At 40.7% G+C, this 23,175-nt stretch overlaps 2 pseudogenes; both read right to left on the minus strand.

The window, feature by feature from the left end:
- Positions 1-3,315: 3,315 nt before the first annotated feature.
- Positions 3,316-22,236, minus strand: LOC147433232 (uncharacterized; annotated as a pseudogene).
- LOC147433233 (uncharacterized) lies at positions 5,330-18,205 on the minus strand (annotated as a pseudogene).
- Positions 22,237-23,175: the final 939 nt, after the last annotated feature.

Below are 23,175 nucleotides of genomic sequence, written 5' to 3' on the forward strand. Positions count from 1 at the left end.
ATCGGTTATGGCCGCTGTGGGTTTTGGTGCATCTTAGATTTTGAATACCTAGGCCAACTCACGAGCTATAGTTCCAATGTTGTGCCATTCACAAGTCTGCCCTTGTCCGCTTTGATACGTAGCTAACAATTGCTGAGTGATTCCTACATCAAACAATAGTGCTGCAACCTCCACCACTATCTCTAGTGACCATAATCTTAACAAGACTTGCTCTTTTTCTCAAAATACATAGTTTTCTATTTTGTTGTGTGCTACAACAGCTATTGCTTCTGCAATGGATGCTTTCAAACTCTCGGCTTTGGCAGACATAGTGTCGAAGGTTGCTTGCATTTTCTTTGAGGTTTTTAGTCTGCCCATACATGACGTAGACGAGAAAGTTTGTGTAGAATAAGACTTGCTTGTAGTGGTAAAAGATCCATATATGGAGCAGTGAGGAGTCTTGGGTAGTGCTGCTACAACTGCTAAAGGAAGAGAGGTTTTGTTGCAAGCTTGAGAAAATTTGTACATGTTGCGATGTGAGTGGGACAAGAGGATGCAATTAAAGTGAAGATGGGTGAACCCTTTACATAGTTATACACACACACACTGGTGCAACTGAGTTGTGTCAACCCAGGATAGTGGTATTAGCATCAGTGTGGAATCATGCGGGCTCATAAAGAAGTGGTGGAGCAAATTCTAGATGAAAATTGCAGCAAGTTGGATTGTGATGTGTATGCCAGATGTGGCACTTTACAGGTCAAGCGGTGATTTTGGGCCTCTAATGATCACGATGTTTGCAGGTACCTGAAGTATAGTCTCCATTTACTCTATGACTTGGTTTTTTTTTGTCCCGTCATTCGGAGTTCTTTTGGAGATCCATTCCAAACCAGAGCTCGAATGTGGCCATCTATCATGGTTACACTCGGGTTTGGAGCGGCCCATGTTTGTTGTGGTCGCCATTATTGGCAAGTATCAAAGCATCCGGGATTTGATTCTTGCGGGTTAGTTCACCAAGAGTTTTAGACGAGTTACCATGATAAGAAAAGAGGGTAGAATGTGTGTTTTCATAGACATAAAGTTAACGTTCAATCACAAATTGGAATTTTTACAATGAATATTCTAGTTCCTTCATGAGAATGCTTGTTCTAATGTTAACAATTCTCCATCTTAAGCTTCATTCTTAGAATACAGCATTCCATTGTGGAAAATTAATTCACATGATGTTAAAAAATTATGATCATTATAATTTTTCTCGTAAATTTCATAGTAGTAATTTCCACTTTACATGATGAGAAAATAACTTTCAATGGGAAAGTGACCAACATAAGAAAAATTCATAGGACCTCCCAATGATAAAAATAAATATTAACAACATAAACACAAGTTTCACATCATCATAAAAGGGATTCTGCTATGATAATAAACTTTACCATTTTTTATGCTAAAAAGAGAATGTTTTACTCTTTAATGATATATTAACTAGAAATGTGGTGCAAAGACCATGACGTGCTGGATCGACAGTGCTTGCTCACTGGCTACATTGGATCGATAGCAGCTTCAGAAAACACGGTTGTAAAAGCTCGAGTTCATCCATCAGCTATCAAAGCTACTCCACGGGTAGCTGAGGAAGCTCAAGCTCATCCACCGGCTATCAAAGCTCTTACACGGGATTCAAATCCTCATCTTTGCTTGGACTTTTATCTTCAAAATCAAAAGCTTATCTTAAGCTTAAAAAACTATATCCCTATGTCATGCACGACCCCAAGCATCGGGTACCCATGGCACAACGCGGAGTCTCTTCAATCATCCCTATCAAGCGTACTCGCTTATTTGTCCCTATCCCGCAGGTGAACCCAATAGAGCGTCTTCAGATCCAAGTCAAAGAGGTTCAAAGAGAGAATGCCGACCTCAAAGCACAGCTTGCCGAACTTGAGGGAAACTTTACTGCCGTGAAAACCCAAAAGGCCCTCAACCATGAGCACATCTTTGCCAAGGCCAAGGAAGTCAAAAACAACTTCATAGCCCCGCTCAGCTGCATTAGTCATTGAAGTCAAGGAAGCAGCTAAAGCGATCCCCTCCAAAGTGGAAGAATACATGCAAGGGCGTTGACGCCAAGAAGGGCTCGCCCTTTCAGTTTGTATAGGGGCTTGCCCAAGAGGGGGAGAACAACAACTTCCTCAATACTCTAGAGAAACTCAATGAAACCGTACAACCAACCAACTTTGATTTAACCATGATTGAGAAGGTCAACCATGACAGTTGTACCAATCACACACTTACTCAAGGGTACTAAGGTATGGATCTTACTCCGGCATAACTCAAGATGAAGAAACAAGAGCTTGAGAATGTGCATGTAGCTTGAGCCAATGGTAAATGGGTTGTCTACCGTGGTGGCAAAGCCATCATCCAAGAGTTTTGATCTCCAAAGTAGCCACTATACTCCCCCCCCCCCCCCCCCCCCCCCCCCCCCCCCCCCCCCCCCCCCCCCAGCCCTCTCTAAGTGACATGGCCACACTTTGTTATATCTTTTCTTTTGGTGTCGTTTGTAACGCACCCTCACCTAGAGGGATCGATTGCCATGTACAACGTTTTAGTTCCATGGGTCATGTTTGACCCCCGTAGAAGATAATCAAATCTCTCTCTCTCTCTCTCTCTCTCTCTCTCTCTCTCTCTCTCTCTCTCTCTCTCTCTTTGTATATGTTTATGCATGCATGGATATAAACCTCACGATGTACAAATTTTTCCTAAAATTTTGTAAAAGAAAAATTGGTATAAAAAGAGCCATCTACCCACAAATCACACAAATATATGTTTATGTGTCATGAGATGTTATCATCACCAAGTAGTTTGTTTAACATCTTGAGCTGTCGTAGTGTTAAGGTTGCTCTCATCATTAAAAAATCCATGAGTTAATTTGCAATGCACCAGCGTCCAAATAAGCAAGCCATGATCACCATGAGATCATAAAGGGCATCCTCAAGCGTTTCATTATTGAGTACATTAACAAAATCATTTTACATAATTTTTCCTTAAAAAAAATCTATAATATGTACACACTTACTTTCATCAAATTTAAACTCTTCATCGTGCAATTTAGTAACTTGAGAAGGTATATGCATAAAGTTATGAAGGATCCAAGTGTGAAACACATAGATCTCATCTAGCTCCATCTTAACTCCAGTATATACAAAAGCATATCAATTTTTGATTGGTAAATAGAGAAAAACATATTGTAGAACATTTAATGTATTTACATTGCAGTATTAAACCATAAAGTTCTTATCAAAACATTATAACCATCATTTAGTTCCACCATTCATTCCTAGTAGGAATTGATTAGGATAAACAAATCACATCTTGACTCACAACAAACCCTCTACGCTGCTTAACAATTACTTTTCCCATTGCGAGTACCCAAGAGACTATTGTGTCTAACATGACAAGCTTTGATGTAGATCCTTTTACCTCCACAAAATGTACATTCTTTGCCTCTTGTAATTGCTTTACTTCAGAAGGTAGATTTCCATACATGGCATCCACATTACTTTCGCCTAAGTATTTCATAACAATTGCTTCCTTGTCCTCCTTTGATAAGACATCAAAATCAACACTACTCTTGCTTTCGGCACGACACTATTGAAGACCCAAACAAGCAAGAGGATTTGGATAAGTTAGAGAAACAACCAAGTTAATATGTAAATAAAGAAAAATAATGAAAACAAATCAAATCACACACCTTTGCAAATTGTTTGAAAAGAGATAGCTTCCATACTTGGGCATCTTTATGTTTTGTTGTCTAACTTTCTGTTTAAGTGCTCTTTTCTTTGAAATGTCAATGTTTACAATTAAAACCATGTGTAAGTCTTAGCTTTCAGGCAATACACAAATACCTAAAGCTCCATACAACACTAATTAAGTAATTCTATTCATACGACTGCAATTGACATAGGCAAATACATGATATGAAATTTTGAACACTAGAGTTTGAATTCCAAAATTAAAGTCCAAAAAGAGTGAGAAATTAGCCTATATTGATAAGTATAATAAGTTTAAGTATCTCGTTAATAATCGCATTAAACATATATCTTTCGTAGAATAAGTCCCACCAAACCAAGAAAAAACCCAAAAAATAGCTCAACACTCAATCTCTATATTTGGAAGGAGCTCTCACAACCCTCCCACATCTTCCTCTTACCATGAATTTTTGCGATTCCTGCAAAAACTTGAATTATTTGCAAACACCCATTATAAAAGACAATCTCTATTCAATTTAGTAGAGAGAATGAATGATCACCGTAGTATTTTGTTTGGTGTTTTAAAGACCTGTGATGTTGGTATTTGTTATATCACTCAAAGCCTACAATAAGAATTTATTTTGACTCATTTGCTCTTGAAAACCAAAAACATAAGCTCCATTTACAAGTAGAACCTTTTTCTTCACTCTCTTTTCAACTCCTTTGGACTTTAATTTCCTCTTTTGAAAACCACCTTCAACCTACAAGAGACATGTGACAATCCTTGAGTATGAAATTTGAGTTTATTGAAGTAAACACATGCAACTCCAAATGTTGAAGAATGCAATAAGATAGAAATCTTACAAGGTTACCATTCAAATGCAAAAACTTCTTCCTCCTCAAACTTTTATCTACTTCAACATTCTACAAGATTCAAGTAAGATAATCACATTAAGTTCCAAGACATTTAGATAACTAATACATACTTATCAACTTACATTCTCAAAATCGCTAGAAGCTTCGATTTCTTGAATTTCACTTTCAACATCTTCTTTCTTCTTGAAGGCTTCTTTAGTGCAAAGTGTTGCTTGTTTTGCAAGATTAGAAGTCATGTCAATCTATCAACGAGATAAAAGCACACACATTGTTGAGAAAAACTAATACCACAAATCAGCCCAACTAAGTATTTTGTATTTCACAATGCAACATGCTACACATTGTATTTCACAATGCAACATGCTACACATTACCGAGTGATACTCATGAACTAGCTCATCAAGTAGTATGTTTGATCTACCAATTTGTTTCTCCAAATCTTTTGAAGCATCAGCAAACTTAGCAATATCATTGTTGACAATATTGTCTTCACATGTCCTTGAAGCTACAAGCACACTTAGAGACATACTACTCATTTGACCATGAGCAAAGTTGTTTTCCTGAATAAAGGAACAAGAGTTTAACAAGTATTTAAGTATGCAATGCAGCACAAAAGAATCCAAACTATTGCTTTTTAAATCAAAGACACAAACCATTTGAATGCCATACCACATTATTTTGTTGATGATAGAAGCTCTCTTTCTCAATCTCATTAATGCTTGGTTCATCAAAAGCCTAAATCAAAGACACAAACCATTTGAATGCCATACCACATTATTTTGTTGATGATAGAAGCTCTCTTTCTCAATCTCATTAATGCTTGGTTCATCAAAAGCCTAGACAAATAGCATTTTCATCCATCTTTAGTGTAAGATTCTCCTCTCACAACTTATGATTTTGCTAAGGACTTATAACAATCAACTTTATCCAAAGCTAAATTGCATTACCTCTTCAATTGCTTTGTTTTCATAACTAGGCATTTTTTCTTCACTTTCGCTCAATCCAATCAATATCTAGACATTAAAAAATTCCAAACTCATTTCTAATATGTAAACTTTATCATAAGGTTCAAAACATGCAAAAGATTGCTCTAGCTTTGTGCAATATCCTATCTCTCGTTTCATGAAGGATGCAATGTTAATATTTAGCTATACTCATCTAGAAAACATATAAGCTTTGGCAAGATATATAACTACCACAATACTTAAATAACAATTTGAATAATCAACAATCACAAGTATGTTTACCTCCTGCTTCTTGTCGATATTGGCATCACTTAATTGTAAGTCACTCATTTTGTTATGATCCTGTATAACAAAATTAAGAATAGTTAGTAGATTAAAACATAATATTTAGCAACATCTCACCATATATATTTGTTCCATTGCATATCTAACATAATGCCAAAGTACTTCGAGTTAGAAGCATAGGCGATAGTTCTTGATAGGCCTCATCGCTTCGTACTAAAGCATAGACATATCCTACAAGTAGAGATGACCACAAAACATTCTGTTAATGGGAAGCTTTTGAAATACGTGGTACTCTCAGATAATTCCACCACCATATATGTTGGAAACATGTGTTTCCCTATGTCTCGTTCTTCTTGACTTAATTCAGCCTTTTATTGGTGTATATGTTCTCTCTCTTTCGTTTTGGTTTAGTTTCCGCAAGTGGACACCCGCTGACACAGGCGGTAGCGTAGCACACCGCCACTCAAGGGCTATTTTGTTGCTTGCTCAAGACTATTTGATCGATATGAGAGATGTGCAATAAAATCCAGCTAGAGGATCTCCTTTGGATTGCCAAATGCATCTTATGCGTCAACAACACGAGATGTTGACACTACAAAGATAGTGGTTATGTGAGGGAGGGAGTGTCGCGTACTTATGTGCATCAATCGTAGGCAACCTGGTGGCATTTGTAGTTGCTTAGAGGATTACTTATGTCCATTGGTTGTTGACTCACATGGGATTACCAGTTGGCTCAAGGACTGCTACGATGGGTTTTGCACCTGATGCACCATTCATGTTGTGGAGACTCCTAGTGCAACAATCTCGAAGCGAAAGAACTCCACCAAAACTGGAACAAAACTAAGAGAACACATGCACAACAAACACGAAAGGACGGAGTTCCCTTCACAGAAGCATTGGCTCCCAAGACAGGCACCCTTGGAAATATTTATTTACTTCTTCAATAGTTAAAGTATAAGGGACGGCGGGAAGTCTGTCTTAGAGCTCCCAATTTCCTTGTTTGAGTCTATAATCAATCTGTGATACACTGACCAATGAGGGGACTCATTTAAAGGCCTTGCTGCTTCAAAAAGCAGTCTATAAGCTTCTAGGAAGTGACTCTATTGGAAACTCCATCTCAAAAGCATCAAGAAATGCCCCTTGCTGACATGGCATCCGTATAGTGCTGACGTGGGGTTTGTACAATGTCTTTGTGATTCTTGTTGCGACTGGTTTCTTGGGATTGTACGATGGCCTCTGCTGCTTACTGTAAGTTCCCCTTCGATTCCAAAGTTGGGGTTCTATGCTTTGCTGTACATTTTAGGGCTTTTATTGTTAGAAAATAAGACGTAGCTAAATAGATATTTGAGTAGATTACTTAATGGAGAGACATAGATTTCACACACAAGAGATTATAGAGTAGAGAGAGAGAAAGAGAGTACACACAATATACGTGGTTCACCCAATGTGGGATACGTCCACGGGAAAGCAGCCACTCAATGGATTTAGCACTTCAAAAGAAGAAGTAGTTTACAAAGGGATTAAACCCTTGATAGAGCTCCCGCCTTGCTTCACTCTCACCACCTCACACTCACCTTGTTGCATCAACTTCACACTATGAAATGTGTGTAGAAATGGCCTCCTTTTATAGGCCAAAAGGGCTGCCCTCTCTTATGAGAGACAACCATGTGTAGCCGCCCTTGTGCGAATAAGTCCAAATCGGACCCTCCAATCCGCCCATGTGTGGCCGCCCTTGAGAAGACAAGTCCGCTTTTGAATTCGGCCACCGGCCATTGACTTCCGACCACCGGCCACCGGCCATCGGCCATTGACTACCAGCCACCGGCCAACCGACCCATTGTTTTTCGACCACTTTTCGGCCGCGGTCCGGCCATAATATTCCGGCGAAAAGGAATATTCCGATGAAAAAAAAAGTCTCGGGGGCCTCCGCCCCCTAGGCCTCTGAAGTTGCCCTTGATTCTTGTCCGTGAAAATTTTCGTTTCCGGTGAGTGATTTTCCTTCACGCACGATGGCTTCTCCTCATAATGGGGGCCTTACAAATGTGCGCTTTTACCACAAAAAATTACAAGGGTGAATCAGGCTCCATACTTAACAATCTCCCACTTGGAGACTGATCTCCAAACCAAACCTGTGACTGCTTTCCATTCTGGCTTCTTATCCTTGAATGTCGATTGAAGATGAGCAAAAGCTCAACTTCTCCTTGTTGACTACCTTTGTCAACATGTCTGCAGGATTTTCACTTGTATGCACCTTTCCTAGCTTTAGCTGTCCCTCTTCCAAAAGAGTGCGTATGAAGTGATATCTCACCTCAATGTGCTTTGTCCTTGAATGAAAGGCTGAGTTCTTCGCAAGATGGATAGCGCTTGGCTATCACTATACAAGACACAATTGTCTTGTTTGAATCCAAGCTCTTCTAAGAATCCGTGAAGCCACAGAATTTCTTTGCTTGCCTCCGTCATTGCTACATACTCTGCTTCCGTGGTAGAAAGTGAAACCACTTTCTGCATCTTTGAAGCCCAGCTTACTGCTGTGCCTCCAACCATGAACACATAGCCAGTAGTGCTCCTTCGAGTATCTTTGTCACCTGCCATATCTGCATCAGTATACCCTTCTAGAAAAATATCAGTTCCTCCAAAATACAAAGCATTTGTTGTTGTCCCTTTTAGATACCTAAGTATCCACTTCACAGCTTGCCAATGCTCTTTACCTGGGTTGTCCATGAACCTACTCACAACTCCCACTGCATGTGCAATGTCTGGCGTTGTCCAGACCATAGCATACATTAGAGAACCTACCGCTGCAGCATATGGAACTTTAGACATATAGGCTATCTCCTCTTGTTTCTTTGGACACATATCCTTCGTTAGTTTAAAATGACCAGCCAAAGGTGTAGAAACTGGTTTTGCATTTTGCATTGCAAACCTTTCTAGTACCTTCTTGATGTAATCTTCTTGAGATAGCTTTATTGTCTTCTTAGTCCTGTCCCTTGATATTTTCATACCAAGTATCCTCTTTGCAGCACCTAAATCTTTCATTGAAAAAGATTTGGACAGCTCCTCTTTTAGGTCTTTGATGTCCTGCATGTTAGCACTTGCAATCAACATGTCATCAACATACAACATTAGGATGATGAATTTCCCATCTCCCAAATTCTTCGTGTAGACGCAGTGATCTGAGTTGCATCTTGTGAATCCATGATCCAACATCCATCGATCAAACTTCAAGTACCATTGTCTTGATGCTTGCTTTAAACCATACAAGCTCTTCTTTAATCTGCAAACCATTTTCTCCTTACCTTTTACTTCATACCCCTTTGGTTGAAGCATGTAGATTTCCTCCTCTAAGTCACCGTGAGGGAATGTCGTATTTACATCCATTTTCTTGAGATTTAGATCATGAGTAGCCACAAGGATTAAGACAATCCTAATTGAGTTCATTTTTACAACAGGAGAAAATATTTCATTGAAGTCAATACCTTTCTTTTGAGAAAAACCTTTTACCACAAGCCTAGACTTGTACCTTTTCTTCCCACCTTCTTCTTCCTTCAGCTTGTACACCCATTTGTTTTAAAGTGCCCGATTACCTTTAGGCAACTCAACCAACTCCCATGTTTGATTGTGATGTAGTGAGTCCATCTCCACTTGCATGCTCTTCATCCATTCTTCTTTGGATTCATGTTGCATAGCTTCTTCGTATGATTCCGGCTCTCCAGAATCTGAGATCAAGAGATGGTTGAAGGAAGGAACAAACCTTTCTGGAGGTCTACTTGCTCTTGTAGATCTTCGGGGAATAGGTTGAGGCTCCTCATTTGGTTGACGTTGTTGCACATTGTCAGTGTTTGCAGTCCTTGAGTCTTCACCGTCCTCAAGCTCCATGTACTCATCACCTGTTTCTTTTGTTTGTTTTCTTTCCAAGTAATCTTTGTACATATTTTGTTCGTTAAAAATTACATCCCTACTCCTTAAGATTTTACCATCTTCAGGATTCCATAGGCGATACCCAAAGTTTCCTTCTCCATAGCCAATGAAGAAACACTTTTTGGACTTTGCATCTAGCTTTGATCTTAGGCTTCTATCTATGTGCATGAAAGCCTCACACCCAAACACTTTGAGAAATGCATAATTCACCGGTTTACCTGTCCATGCCTCTTCTGGAACTCCTCCATCCAATGCCATTGAGGGTGACCGATTGATTAAGTACACAGACGTACTGACAGCTTCCGCCCAAAGCTCAAGCGGTAGGCCTGCATGTAGCCGCATGCTTCGTGCTCGTTCCATGATTGTCCTGTTCATCCTTTCCGAAATCCCATTTTGTTGAGGTGTCCTTGGGGTTGTCCTTTGCCTCCGAATGCCATTGCTAGCACAAAAGCTTTCAAAAGCTTGGCTGCAATATTCGCCTCCATTATCGTATCTGAGGCATTTAACCTTGGTACCTGTTTCATTTTCCACAAAGGCTTTCCACCTTTGAAATATGGAAAATACATCGGATTTATTCTTCATGAAATAAACCCATGTTTTTCTAGTCGCATCGTCTATGAATGTTACATAGTACAATGAGCCACGAAGTGATGGTGTACTTGCAGGACCCTAAACATCATAATGAACCAACTCAAGTTTTTTATTTTTTCTTTCATTTCCTGATTTTTGAAATTTTACCCTCTTTTGTTTACCATAAACACAATCTTCACAGAACTCTAAGTCCACTTCTTTCAAACCTGGTAGAAGCTTCTTTGTTTGAAGGATTTTCATTCCTTTGGCACTCATATGCCCAAGTCGGTAGTGCCACACCGCACTGTCAACTTCTGTAGTTGCTGCATGACCTGAAGGTTGCGTGCTAACAGTACACAAGTAAAGTGTACCGACTTTTTCTCCCTTGGCAACCACCAAAGATCCCTTTGAGATCTTCCACCGTTTGTTTCCGAATGCAATGTTGTGACCTTCATCGTCCAATTGTCTTGTAGAGATCAAATTTCTGCGAAGAGAAGGAACATGCCTAACATCTTTAAGATTCCATTCATTTCCGTTAGCAGTTTTAACAGAAACTGTACCTTTGCCGACAATCTCACAAGGTTCATCATCTCCCAAGTATACATACCCAAAATTACCTTTGGTGTAGTCTTGAAAATGTTGCTTGTGTGGTGTCGCATGGAATGAAGCCCCGGAATCTACTATCGAGGAATTAGACACATTGTCTAATGAGAGAATTAGAGCATCTTGCTCTACTTTACCTGCCACATTGGCCTCCGATGTTGGCTTGTTGTCTTGAGATTCTGTCTCCTTCTTATTCTTGGACCAGCAATCCTTCTTGACGTGGCCCTTCTTGCCGCAGTTCCAACATTCAAGAACTGACTTTGTGCGTGACTTGCTCTGTCTTGAGCGATCACGACCCTTTTGGTTTTTGAACCTCTCCTTAGGCCTTCCTCTTGTTTCCACTGATAGTGCAGCACTTGATGATTCTCCTGTGCTTCTCCTTCGCATTTCCTCGCTTAGGAGAACACCCACAACATCATCAAACTTAAGAGTATTTGTGCCAGAGATAGAATTACTTACAGCCATCACAAGGCTGTCCCAACTATCCGGTAGAGATGATAGTATAAGGAGAGCTCACACTTCGTGATCGAAATTGATTTTCACTAATCGAAGTTGACTTATGTTTGTGTTAAATTCATTTAGGTGTTCGCAACTAAACCATTCTCTGCCATCTTTAGATTAAACAAGCGCTTCATAAGAAATACCTTATTGGATGCCGATGGTTTCTCATAGAAGTCGTCAAGTGACTTCATCAAGTCCTTCGTGGTCTTCATCTCTGAAACATTGAAGGCCACCGTTGACGCCAAGCTTAACCGGATTGTTCCCAGTGCCTTTCGATCAAGGACAATCCATGCTTCATCTGTCATTGTTGCGGGCTTCTTCGCAAGACCGCCTAGTGGCAAATAAAGGTCCTTCTGGTAGAGATAGTCTTCAATCTGCATCTTCCAATGTTGGTAGTTTTTGCCGTTGAACTTCTCAATCTTGAGCTTCCCTTCCTCCGCCATAACTCCCACTCAATTCAAGGAATCCTTTCCTTGAGATAATTTAGCTACGAGCAAACCTTGCTCTGATACCAGTTGGTAGAAAATAATACGTAGCTAAATAGATATTTGAGTAGATTACTTAATGGAGAGAGATAGATTTCACACACAAGAGATTATAGAGTAGAGAGAGAGAAAGAGAGTACACACGATATACGTGGTTCACCCAATGTGGGCTACGTCCACGGGAAAGCAGCCACTCAATGGCTTTAGCACTTCAAAAGAAGAAGTAGTTTACAAAGGGATTAAACCCTTGATAGAGCTCCCGCCTTGCTTCACTCTCACCACCTCACACTCACCTTGTTGCATCAACTTCACACTATGAAATGTGCGTAGAAATGGCCTCCTTTTATAGGCCAAAAGGGCTGCCCTCTCTTATGAGAGACAGCCATGTGTAGCCGCCCTTGTGCGAATAAGTCCAAATCGTACCCTCCAATCCACCCATGTGTGGCCGCCCTTGCGAAGACAAGTCCGCTTTTGAATTCGGCCACCGGCCAACCGACCGGTTGTTTTCCGACCGCCGTCCGGCCATAATATTCCGGCAAAAAGGAATATTCCTCCGAGGCCCCTAAAGTTGCCCTTGATTCTTGTCCGTGAAAATTTTGGTTTCAGGTGAGTGATTTTCCTTCACGCACGATGGCTTCTCCTCATAATGGGGGCCTTACAAATGTGCGCTTTTACCACAGAAAATTACAAGGGTAAATCAGGCTCCATACTTAACATTTATAGAATCAAGGTTCCTTGAAATTAGGGTTTCTATTAAATTAGGGTTTTAGTTGGAAAGTACAATTTTCTATATTCAAGGCTCTTGCATGATGTCGTGCTAGGGTTCACCTTTGCAAAGCCATCTGCACTGCTTTCAATTACACTTGTAAAGAAAACACGGCAAGTGGTAGGCTTGTTCCAAAAATCAACATGTAACGGTCACTCTCACAACATTAATCACAGTTTATAGGTGGTCACACAGGACGTACAACAAAATTCATTTTGAATCATCATAACTAAGCATATCATGAACTTTTTCATGTGTTTCACATGCAACCAAGATATATCTAGTCATCAAACGAAGTTCTGATACCATAATATTTGCAAATGTTACCAATGGACCAAGATTTATTTTAGACATGGATTTTGTATTCACATGTTTGTTGCATCAAAACACATATATGCATCTATATACAGACCATCCATTAGTGGTTGTGCCATTTAATAGGTAAAAGCACTTCATTAGTGACAAAGCCAACTAATATGTATAACTAAACTTATGAGATTCCATTGAAAATTCTAGGAACAATTTGTCCATAAAAGAACAAAACGGCTGGCCTCTGATATCGTAGAAACAACCTCAAAGTGAAAAGAACTACACGAAATAGACTACCTACAACAGAATTCGAACAAACTAAAAGAACACCCTTAACACGAAAGGGCGGAGTTCCCTTTCCAAAAGCACTGGTCCCCAAGATGGGTACCCTTGGCACTGTTTATTTATTTCTTCAACAGTTAAAGTACAAGGGCCGACGGGAAGTCTTTGTCTCTCAAAGCTCTCGGTTTCCCAGTTCAAGTCAATACTCAATTTGTGGTACATTGCCCAACTAAAAGAACTTATTTATAGGCCCGGTTGCCTAAAAAGCAATCTTAGAAGGTTTAAAAGTCAATTTTATTTTAAAAAGTCCATCCCAAAAGCATTAGCTAACGCCCATGCTGACGTGGCATCCGTACGGTGCTGATGTGGCATACGTATAGTGTCAACACGATTGGCGTTGTGTTTTGTGGTGAATTTTTGGAATTTTACGGTGGTCCTCTAATGCAAGCTGTTTGCTCCCCTTCAACCCTAGGGTTAGGGTTTTATGCTCTGCTGCACTTTTAGGTTTTTTGCCAAAATTAGGGGTTTTTAAAACTAGGGTCTTTGCTAAATTAGAGCTTCAACTAGAATTAGGGTTTACTATTTTTGAAGTTTTTGCACCATATGGGGCTATCACCACCTCTGCAATGCCATCTGCATTGCTTGCTTCACAGATTGTGACACCCAACCACCACTCTTTACAGATATGCACTAGATCTCGCCATGTTTGGAAGGCTGTTGAATAGCTCTTATGTGGGCTGTCATTCAGCTTGATTTTCTCACTTGGAAAATGTCTCTTAGTTGATGCATCTTTTAAAACTGAATTTATACTTAAAGAGCTTAGACATAAATATGTTATTTATACTCATAGCTACTAGATATTAGCGAGGTGTCTTGAGCATGATACTTTCCATGGATATACAGGATGCTCCTCACTTCAAAGATGAGGTGTTTCGTAAACCGGTCAACATCACTCTTTGGAAAGTTTGGCGAGCGTGTTGCCGCCACATTTCAAGTGCCACACCGTCTATCGGTGTCGACATTCTCGTAGACACTTGGGTTGACAATTTTTACGCTCTATGCAACCAATGGGACTCATTAGCAAGCTCCTCAAGGGCAGCCAAAGAGCTTAGATATGCTTTTCTTGAGCACTGGGCTCAATCAACAGTGTCCTTCACCTTCATCAGGGGACTCTAGTTGCCTCCTCAAATGGTTCATTTCCCTATTCTCATACGCCACCTTGAGGAGCTACAAGTAGTGGACGTAGTATCATCCACTATGTTCCCTTCACTTAGTCTTTCACATCCTGAAGGATTGCTATATTTAGCATCTCTAGACTTACTTGTATACAGCTTCATAGAGAAGATATTTCCTTCAGCAACGAGCAGGGTGAAAAACAAGAGCATACAACGCCATAGACTTGCTCCAAAAGTAGTTGGATGCACGCCTCTTCGCTTCAGACTTGTTGTGCCTTTACAACCCTCCACATGGCATCAGACAAAGAAAATGCAAGCCAATTTTTTATACTTATGATCTCAATCTACACATGAAGATTTGTTTTCATAAATGCTGCATTGGATAGCCTTCAACATTAAAACGTAGATGTAGAAGGGAGAGATGTTAACACAATACCATGTTTACCCTTGTATACAAAAAGTGCAGCCAAATCAGAGATCTCCAATTCTCAGTAACTTGGAGCTCTAATATTGTGAATGCCCATTCAAAAGAGTGAGAGAGGAGAGAAGAGAGATATGGCAACGGGTAAGGAAAATCACCTAAGGCTGAGATAATGCAGCCCAAATTCGAAAATTACAAGAGGTCTCTGATAAGGGATGTGGTGCAAATGACGAGATGGGATTGCAAGCTTGTTGGTTGCCACAATAAATCCAAAAAAAAGGCTGCAAAATAGAAACACTCTCAAGGCTAAGAGAGATGTTGAGTAGACACTTCTCTTGGGCTATATAGACGACCCCTTTTGGGCATTAGATTGCCAAGTGCGTCGGCTCTTTTATGGTGCCCACAAACGTCATAGCCGATCTAATCTAAATGTCCATAAAGGTAACAACTTCTGGAGTAGTTCTTCTCTACAATCCTGAGACTGAAAGTACGTAACCAAACTTTGACATTTTGGAAGGTATTGTTGTTGACAAGGCTGAGTTGTGGGCTTGTAGATGGCCAAAAGAAATCATAAAATGATTCCAAATTGAAACATATCAGGGCTTTAGAGAGATGGACTGCAATAACGCAATTGCATTACCCAACTACTGTCTTAGAAATCTAATGCACTTCTGTGCACAAACTGCTGGAATGCTGAAAAATTGCAAGTGCGTTTCTGAACTGTGGAGATGCGGAGTGCGACTGCGGTGTGTGAGTCCTTCGCGAGGAGGAAAAAAACATAAGACTTGACTGCTTGATGAATCATGATGAAAAGTGTAGGCTAAGGCTACCTTTTATATGGCTGGATGTCCTTTGCCCGACCAAAATGTGGCAAAAACGACATGTCTTTATTTTAGCCTAAAACGAATGTTTATAAGTTTATGCGGTGTGTGAGTCCTTCGCGAGGAGGAGAAAAACATAAGACTTGACTGCTTGATGAATCATGATAAAAAGTGTAGGCTAAGGCTACCTTTTATATGGTTGGATGTCCTTTGCCCGACCAAAATGTGGCAAAAACGACATGTCTTTATTTTAGCCTAAAACGAATGTTTATGAGATTATGCTCTAATTGCTCGTCCGGACTTGGAATCGAGCTCAGAAACTTGCGGCTAAATGGTCCTATGTAGCTCACTTGGAGACTCTCCAGAGTGGCGTACAACAACTCAAGAATGGTCCTATAAATGCATGTGTGTGCACAGAATGTGATTGTTTGAGTAGGTCATCGTGCATTGATAGGTGGTGCACATGACAAGCGGATTGTTGGCTGTACATTGCTTGCGTTTTTAGGGCAATGAACATACAAGCATTCTCACTCATTGAGTTGTGTGCCTTATGGTTAAGATGATGCGTAATAACCTTGCAATAGCAAATTTTTTTTGTTGAGGATCTCTATGAGCTATGATCCTCTTCCAAAGTTCATGTACATGCTCCTCGAAAGCAAGGAAAATGTCATCTTTTCCTCCAGTATTATGATGGAAATTTCGATGATCATGTTGTGTGCAACCGGAGGATATGCATCTATGCTAAGTGACTGGGCATGCACGGTCTACGAATAGACCCACAAAAGTGCCAGATCACTGCTAATCTAAACTTGATCGACTGACTGAACCCTGCTGTAGTGTAACTTGTCCACGGACACATAGGGTTGGGATGTGTCACGTAACATCCCCTCCTTTTCAAACTGAGGTACTGGTACCGAACTGTATAGCGTCGAGGGAGATCGCCAACAGCATCTAGAATCCTGGAAGGGACTCTTCGCCGGCCCACTCTGATGTGTGAGTCGTGCGGTACTTGAACTTCATAAAGGTCTGCAACGCTTGCTTCTTTGGGCCGCGCCGAAAGCGACAAAGTCTTCTGAATCTCCTTTCTTGCTTCAACTTCGTCTAGAGTCCTGGTCCTTTCCTCTTCAAGAATCTCCATGGCTGAAAATTCCTGAAACCATCTCCAACACAAAACAATGAACATACCCATTCCATGTAAAGTGAAGGAAAAAAATCTTGTCTTCTCTGAAGACTGTGTATGCAATGTCGATGAACATAGAGACGGAGTGACAACCCGTTCATCAAACACATGCAAACAATGCGATCGAATCTTTTTTGTTTGGTCGAAACCAATCAACTGTGGCAAACCACAATGGAAATGCCCATGCGTGGCACTCATACAATCATGTGCTCGTTCAGACACTGTGTCATGCCAAGCCAGAGACCTGGAATGTGACTTTCTGACATACATACCTTTCAGCTTTTCATGAATAATCCGCATACATTCGTGCTCATCCATGAGAGAAACGTGCTCAACATACAATATGTCATGCTTAGGAAAAGGGATCACATAACGATGTTGACTAAAATACAGGAAACCTTCACGAATGGAACACTCGAACAATGTGTGCGTATCAATCATGCGAACACATAATACTTCCTGTGATGGTTCCTTGGACCAAGGCTCAAGAGCCAAGATCGGTTCTTCGAGATCTATCGAATCTTTTGGTGGGGAATCTGTGGACCTCGACTCGGAAGCCAAGATCGATTCTTGGTGATTGATTGAATCTACAATGAGGTTAGCTTCGCTAGAAAAAGCATCAACTAACACATCATCCTTGTGAACAATCACAACATCTTCATGCAACTCATCATGCTTGTGAGAAATCACATCTTGATCATGCAAATCATCATGCTCGTGAGAAATCACATCTTGATCATGCAAATCATCATACTTGTCATTGGCATCCAAATCATCATGCTTAGCAATATCATTCAAATTATCATGCTTATCTTTGTCATCCAAATCATCATGCTTAGCAATATCATTCAATTCATCATGCTTCTCATGGTCAATCAAATCATCATCATGCTTCACACAATCATGCAAATCCTGTGTGTCATGCTTTGGAGAAGAAGAGACTGAGAGAGTCTCCTTTTCCCTATCCTGTTGAATTTGTGCCTGTATTCGAGAAAAGAGTCGCAACATCTCTTGCCTTATTGCTTTGTTCTAGCGATCAAACTTGGCTTGCATTTCTTTGTTCTCTCGATCAAATTATGCTTCTCTTGCTTTGGCTTCCAAGCATGCTTGCTCGTTCTCACGCGCTATGGTTGCCATTCTTTCTTGGTATTGGCGCTCTATGGCTGCCATGTCTTCTTCGTAGGCTCTTCTGTCTGCTTCTCTTTCTTGATTCAACTCCTACATAGGAGTTAGTGCAATCAGTGTCGTAGATGGGGAAGGGTCAGAAAAACCTCCTGGTGGAGAAAATTCTTCTTCGCCTCTCTCATGCTCATCACCTCCAAGCGAAGTATCCATTTCGCTTCGAGTGATGATCATTCTGAAGTCGTGGATTCTTGTGGGTCCTTGGGGTCTTGGGTTCTTAAGTCCACGAGGAACTTGGGTTCTTGCGGGTCTTGGGTTCTTAAGTTCACGAGGAACTTGGGTTCTTGGGGATTCTTGGGTTCTTAAGTTCACGAGGAACTTGGGTCTTGAGGGTCTTGAGGTCCTTGATTCGTGAGAATCTTGGGTTCTTGAGGTCCTTGATTCGTGAGAATCTTGGGTTCTTGAGGTTCTTGAGGGTTTCTTTTGCTTGCAATCTATGTTTGAGAAGGATCTTCTCTTCACCCGAGTTCTACCCTTTTTTGCGGGCGCACCCCTTGGCGGCCTTGCGCTCACACCAAAGTTGCTTTTTCCCACCTCACGTCGATTGGCCGGCCGCTAAGTGCACGGTCCGCTCTCAATGAGTGAAAAGAGACACAAGGGGAGGCTGGACAAGCCCTTCTTTCTTGGGATTCCTGTCACTCTTCAACAAAACACGATTAGGAATCGCCACGCCCAAGTAAACTTGGGTTCGTGCGGTCGCAACAAGCAAAAATATTCTTGTGGTTCTTGTGGTTCTTTCCTTGAGTAATGCAGAACACTTCCAAAGCGCCTCTGATACCAATGTTAGGTGCAGCGGAATGAATGTTGTATTTTCTCAAGATTAGTGATCTTTATTGCTCAAGGTTCCTTTTAGTTCTTAGGGAAAGAGAGAGCTTTCCGTCTTATGGAGTGTTGTGGTCACGAACAAAGTGAGTGGATATTGTGCGTGTAAGTGAATGAGACTGAGAGAAGGAGAGAGAAGAGATACGACAACTAAGATATTGTAAAACCCTCCTCCGAAGGCCCCACTCTCGTCGGCGAGAGTGGTCTACTTTGATTGCACAAAGGTGTACAATGCGTATGCAATGCACTGATGCAATGGGACTATGCCGATGACGACGACGGTGGTGAGGACGACGACTTGATGGCTGAAATCTGAGATATTCTAATCGCTGAATTTCGGGACTGTTTCGGTGGCTGAAAATGACTGTTTTGGCTGTGTTTTCTTGGCTGAAAAATGAGGTTTATTAGGGCTGAAAACTGATGGTCTTTACGGGCTGAATCTGCTACACTTTAGGTGAATAATGTTGGTCTTAATTTGCTGCTGAAATCCAAAAACTCAAGGGGCTGAAATTGGTCCTTCTATCGCCGGGGTTCTGCAAATGCAAAAACGCTAGGCTGATCTGCTATATTGTGATGACGCCGGGGCTGATCTGCTGTGCACAAATCGCCAAGGATAATCTTATGCAAAAACGCTATGAATAGACTCACAAAAGTGCCAGATCACTGTTACTCTAAACTGGATCGGACTGACTGAACCCTGCTGTGGTTTAACTTGTCCACGGACACATAGGGTTGGGATGTGTCACGTGACAACGAGGATCTTCTAGGCTGAGATCTATCCGCACAAAATGCCCCAGATCTAGGGCTGATCTGATCACCGATAATTCGCCCATATTATGCCGAGAAAGAGGTCTAAATCTGCAGATATGTAGAAGGGCCTTCAAAGCCAGGGAATAGGATGATTGGAGGATTTCCAATGATGAAATTCCCGATGACAGAGAGCATTACAATAGGCGATCAGTTTTGTTAAGAGTGGCTTGTTCTCGGACGATTTACTATACAGTCTCTTCTTTTTGTGTGACCAAGTTACAAAAACGTCAAGATCCGGGGCAACCAAGAAGAGTTGCACCGCTACTACAGGCAAGGCAAAGTTCACACAAGGGTAGAGTTTGTCAGTGTTCCTCTCATGTTGCGAGTTCAATCCACACCCATTGAGCCTTCTTCACAGACATAGCAACTTCAGTCTTACATTTTGAGGTTGGCTATGCTTGATAAGTTGGTGGACTCCGACAACTGGAAGCAACCTGTGCTTGCTGAGTTGGACTCCATCAAGGGAAATGGTACATAGATACTCGTATCCAGACCAAAGAAGCAAAAAAGCATAGATATCAAGATATTAAATGCTCCAACAAAGGTGTCCCTCTCGCTTTCATTCAGAGGCTGAAAAATAGGTGCAAATAGTAATGCATACATATAGGGAAAGTGATCATATGCTTGTAAATCAGCTAGAAATATGCATCAACACCTTGGCTGCAGACAACATAGTGGGTGTTGTGGTGTGCTCTTTCTTTGAAAGTCTACACAAGGCTCGACAAAACAAAAAGGCAAATGCACACAATGTTGGAGTGTACTCTTGCTTCAAAAGTCTCCCATAGTCCTTCTATGCTTACGCTTGACTGTTTGCTATCACTAATTGCTTAATCCCTCACTTGGCCAACTACACAAGCCACCTATGCCTCCCAATAGTTGCTGCCATAACAACCAATATCCAGCAATATTGGCTGCCATAACACCCAATTTTCAGCCTTGTCTACTAAAATTAAATTTCTATCTACTATACGCAAGCAAATGTACATGTACTTGCACCCCCATCAAAAGACAAGGTTAAATAGTGGCTATTATGGCACTGAATTATGCTCGATTCAACATCCATTTATATAACTTAAAACAAAGAGAAAGTACAGAGGTCTTACCTGTGCATGCTCAATCTCTGTTTCTGGGATACTCTCAGCCAATAGAAGAAACACAGCAGGAAGAATCAACCTCTCACCCTATAATCAACATCAGTGTAAGTGAAAAACATATATAACAATTTAAATTCAAACTTAAAATTCCCCATGTGCTTAAAGTCTTTCTTATGTTAAGTATACTTGCCAATTTTTAGAAAAACGAAACTTTCAAAAGTATAAAGATATGGGAGTCACAGTCAAAAGCAATACATCTAGATTCACAAATACTAGCTTTTCTTTAAGCCCTAACCAAATTAATTTTCAAAATCCATCTTCCGGACATCATTTCTCTATGCTAATGATTTAAGCATCCATATGAGCACCATACATTGAACCAAAACATCAGTCTGCTAGCCTTAAATTCCATCAGTTACCAAAGAGGTCTACCAAATCAGTAGTTGAAATAAGTTACCTACATCACCCATTTATTAGGGTCAGATTTTTTAAAGCCATAGGGCCAATAACTGGTAAGAAAACTCAGGAAAAACAGTGAGTCAGCAACATTCAGTAAAGACTAGCGTCCGCAGAGACTGATATTGCACTCCCAATATCCAATTGAGAAAATAAAAATTTACCAAAACACATAAGGTACCCATCATATTTTAAAGCAGCCAGCATACCATTCCTCATAAAGTTTAAACTTTTACACCAATATATTTGTCCGACCTTTGTTCACTCTATCAAATCTAAGGAGGAGCCATTGATTAATGCAACAGGCAGTGGGAAGTAAGGTAATCCGTAGAGTTACCCCCTTACTAGGGAAAAATCAGAGCCAGGACAAAGCAAGCTAAAGGAACCAGTAAAACCAGAAAAAAGCAGGTAAGATATCCAACACAAGCAAGCCCATCCCCTAAGTATGCAACCAGGACCAGTAGAAGAAGTCATAACTGATGGAAGCATGGAGTATTTTTCAACTTGTAAAGTACAAGCTGCCAGCAAGATGGCTATCCATCAGTTCAGTGATTTCACCCAACAATACCCATATATGACATATAATAAGAAAACAACCTCCGAATCAGGTTGAGCACTCAGGAAGCTTTGTAAAGGGCAGTAAAAAAGGACTGAACATCATCCCTGTATCTAGCATGCAATTAAGTCAAGAGTTGAAATTTAGTTCTTATAATGTAAAAAAAGCTATACACTTACCACTTTTATTGAACTTTCCACTCTCCTTGTTCCTGGAAGCAACAAGGTACTCATGCGAACACCAATGGCCAGCTCAATAACTTCAACCTCCCACCTTTCATAAGGACCTGTCAAGATCTTTTGTACAAAAGTACCACCTCCAAATCCAATCATTCCTTCATCCAATCCTTGAAGACATGTGTACTCTATTGCTGCTCCTTTAGCTACAAGCCTATCTTGACGAAATTGAATCACTTGCTCCGGAATGAAGAAGGAACTACCAAACATTGTGACGGAGAGAAAAGTATCAACTTTTGCTGGGATTGGAAGAACCATCCCCTCCATTGATGTTTCCATTCCAACTAGACGTGCATGGCTTGCTTCTTCAATGGTTGGAACGTAGACATCTTCATGGTGTGAATGCAAAAGCATACTCTTTGTTTCATTTGATGCGAACCCTTTCTCTACTAGCTGTGTTTTTTTCATGTAATTTCTTTGTGTAAGTACCTTAGCAAATAGCTCCTCCGTGCTCCAAGCGCATTCCTTCTCGTCTATGAATAGCGAAGTGAGTTCCCCTTTCCTCATCTCTATCACTTCAACAATGGAAGCTCTCAAATCTGAATTTTTCTTGAAGTTTCCAAGAAGAAAGTCCTCTCTTGAAAATCTTCCAGCACCATTATCAAACCATTTTCGCATGTCTTTAATATTGTCATTACATATCTTTGCTTGGGATCTATAGCTCTCCTTCAAAATAGCTTTTGCTGGTACCTTCGTGTGTGAAAGGACTTCAAGTGTTGTATGTAAGTCACTTTGCTTCATAAAGTTCTTTGCTACGAGGGTTGTGTGCGTGTACTTTGGCTTCACTAACTGCTGCTCCTGAGCTTTATTTGTTGATTCCATGGAAAAACGACGATGCATGCTGACCTTCTCTTGATGAAGATTCACCTTTCCCTGCACCCAACCATACAACGCAGCTCTATGAGGTAGTTGGTGTACTCCAAATCGCTTCCATTCCTCCAATTTGCAGCTGACCAAATTTTTGCCATTGACATTATGCATTTTCAAAGGCTTGCTGTAGATGTCTGTACCCAATAGTTGACTAGCAAAATTAGCCACTTGATAAGGACTCCAATTGCAGATGCTTTCCAAGATTTCGAATTCCAGTGTTGCCTGAAATAAGAAGCTTTAGAGGGTTGCAGAAACAATCTAATCAAATACTAATACTGT

This window comes from Adiantum capillus-veneris, chromosome 20 (genome assembly GCF_014529385.1).
Source record: "Adiantum capillus-veneris isolate H3 chromosome 20, ASM1452938v2, whole genome shotgun sequence".
In the NCBI taxonomy this organism is placed as follows: domain Eukaryota; kingdom Viridiplantae; phylum Streptophyta; class Polypodiopsida; order Polypodiales; family Pteridaceae; genus Adiantum; species Adiantum capillus-veneris.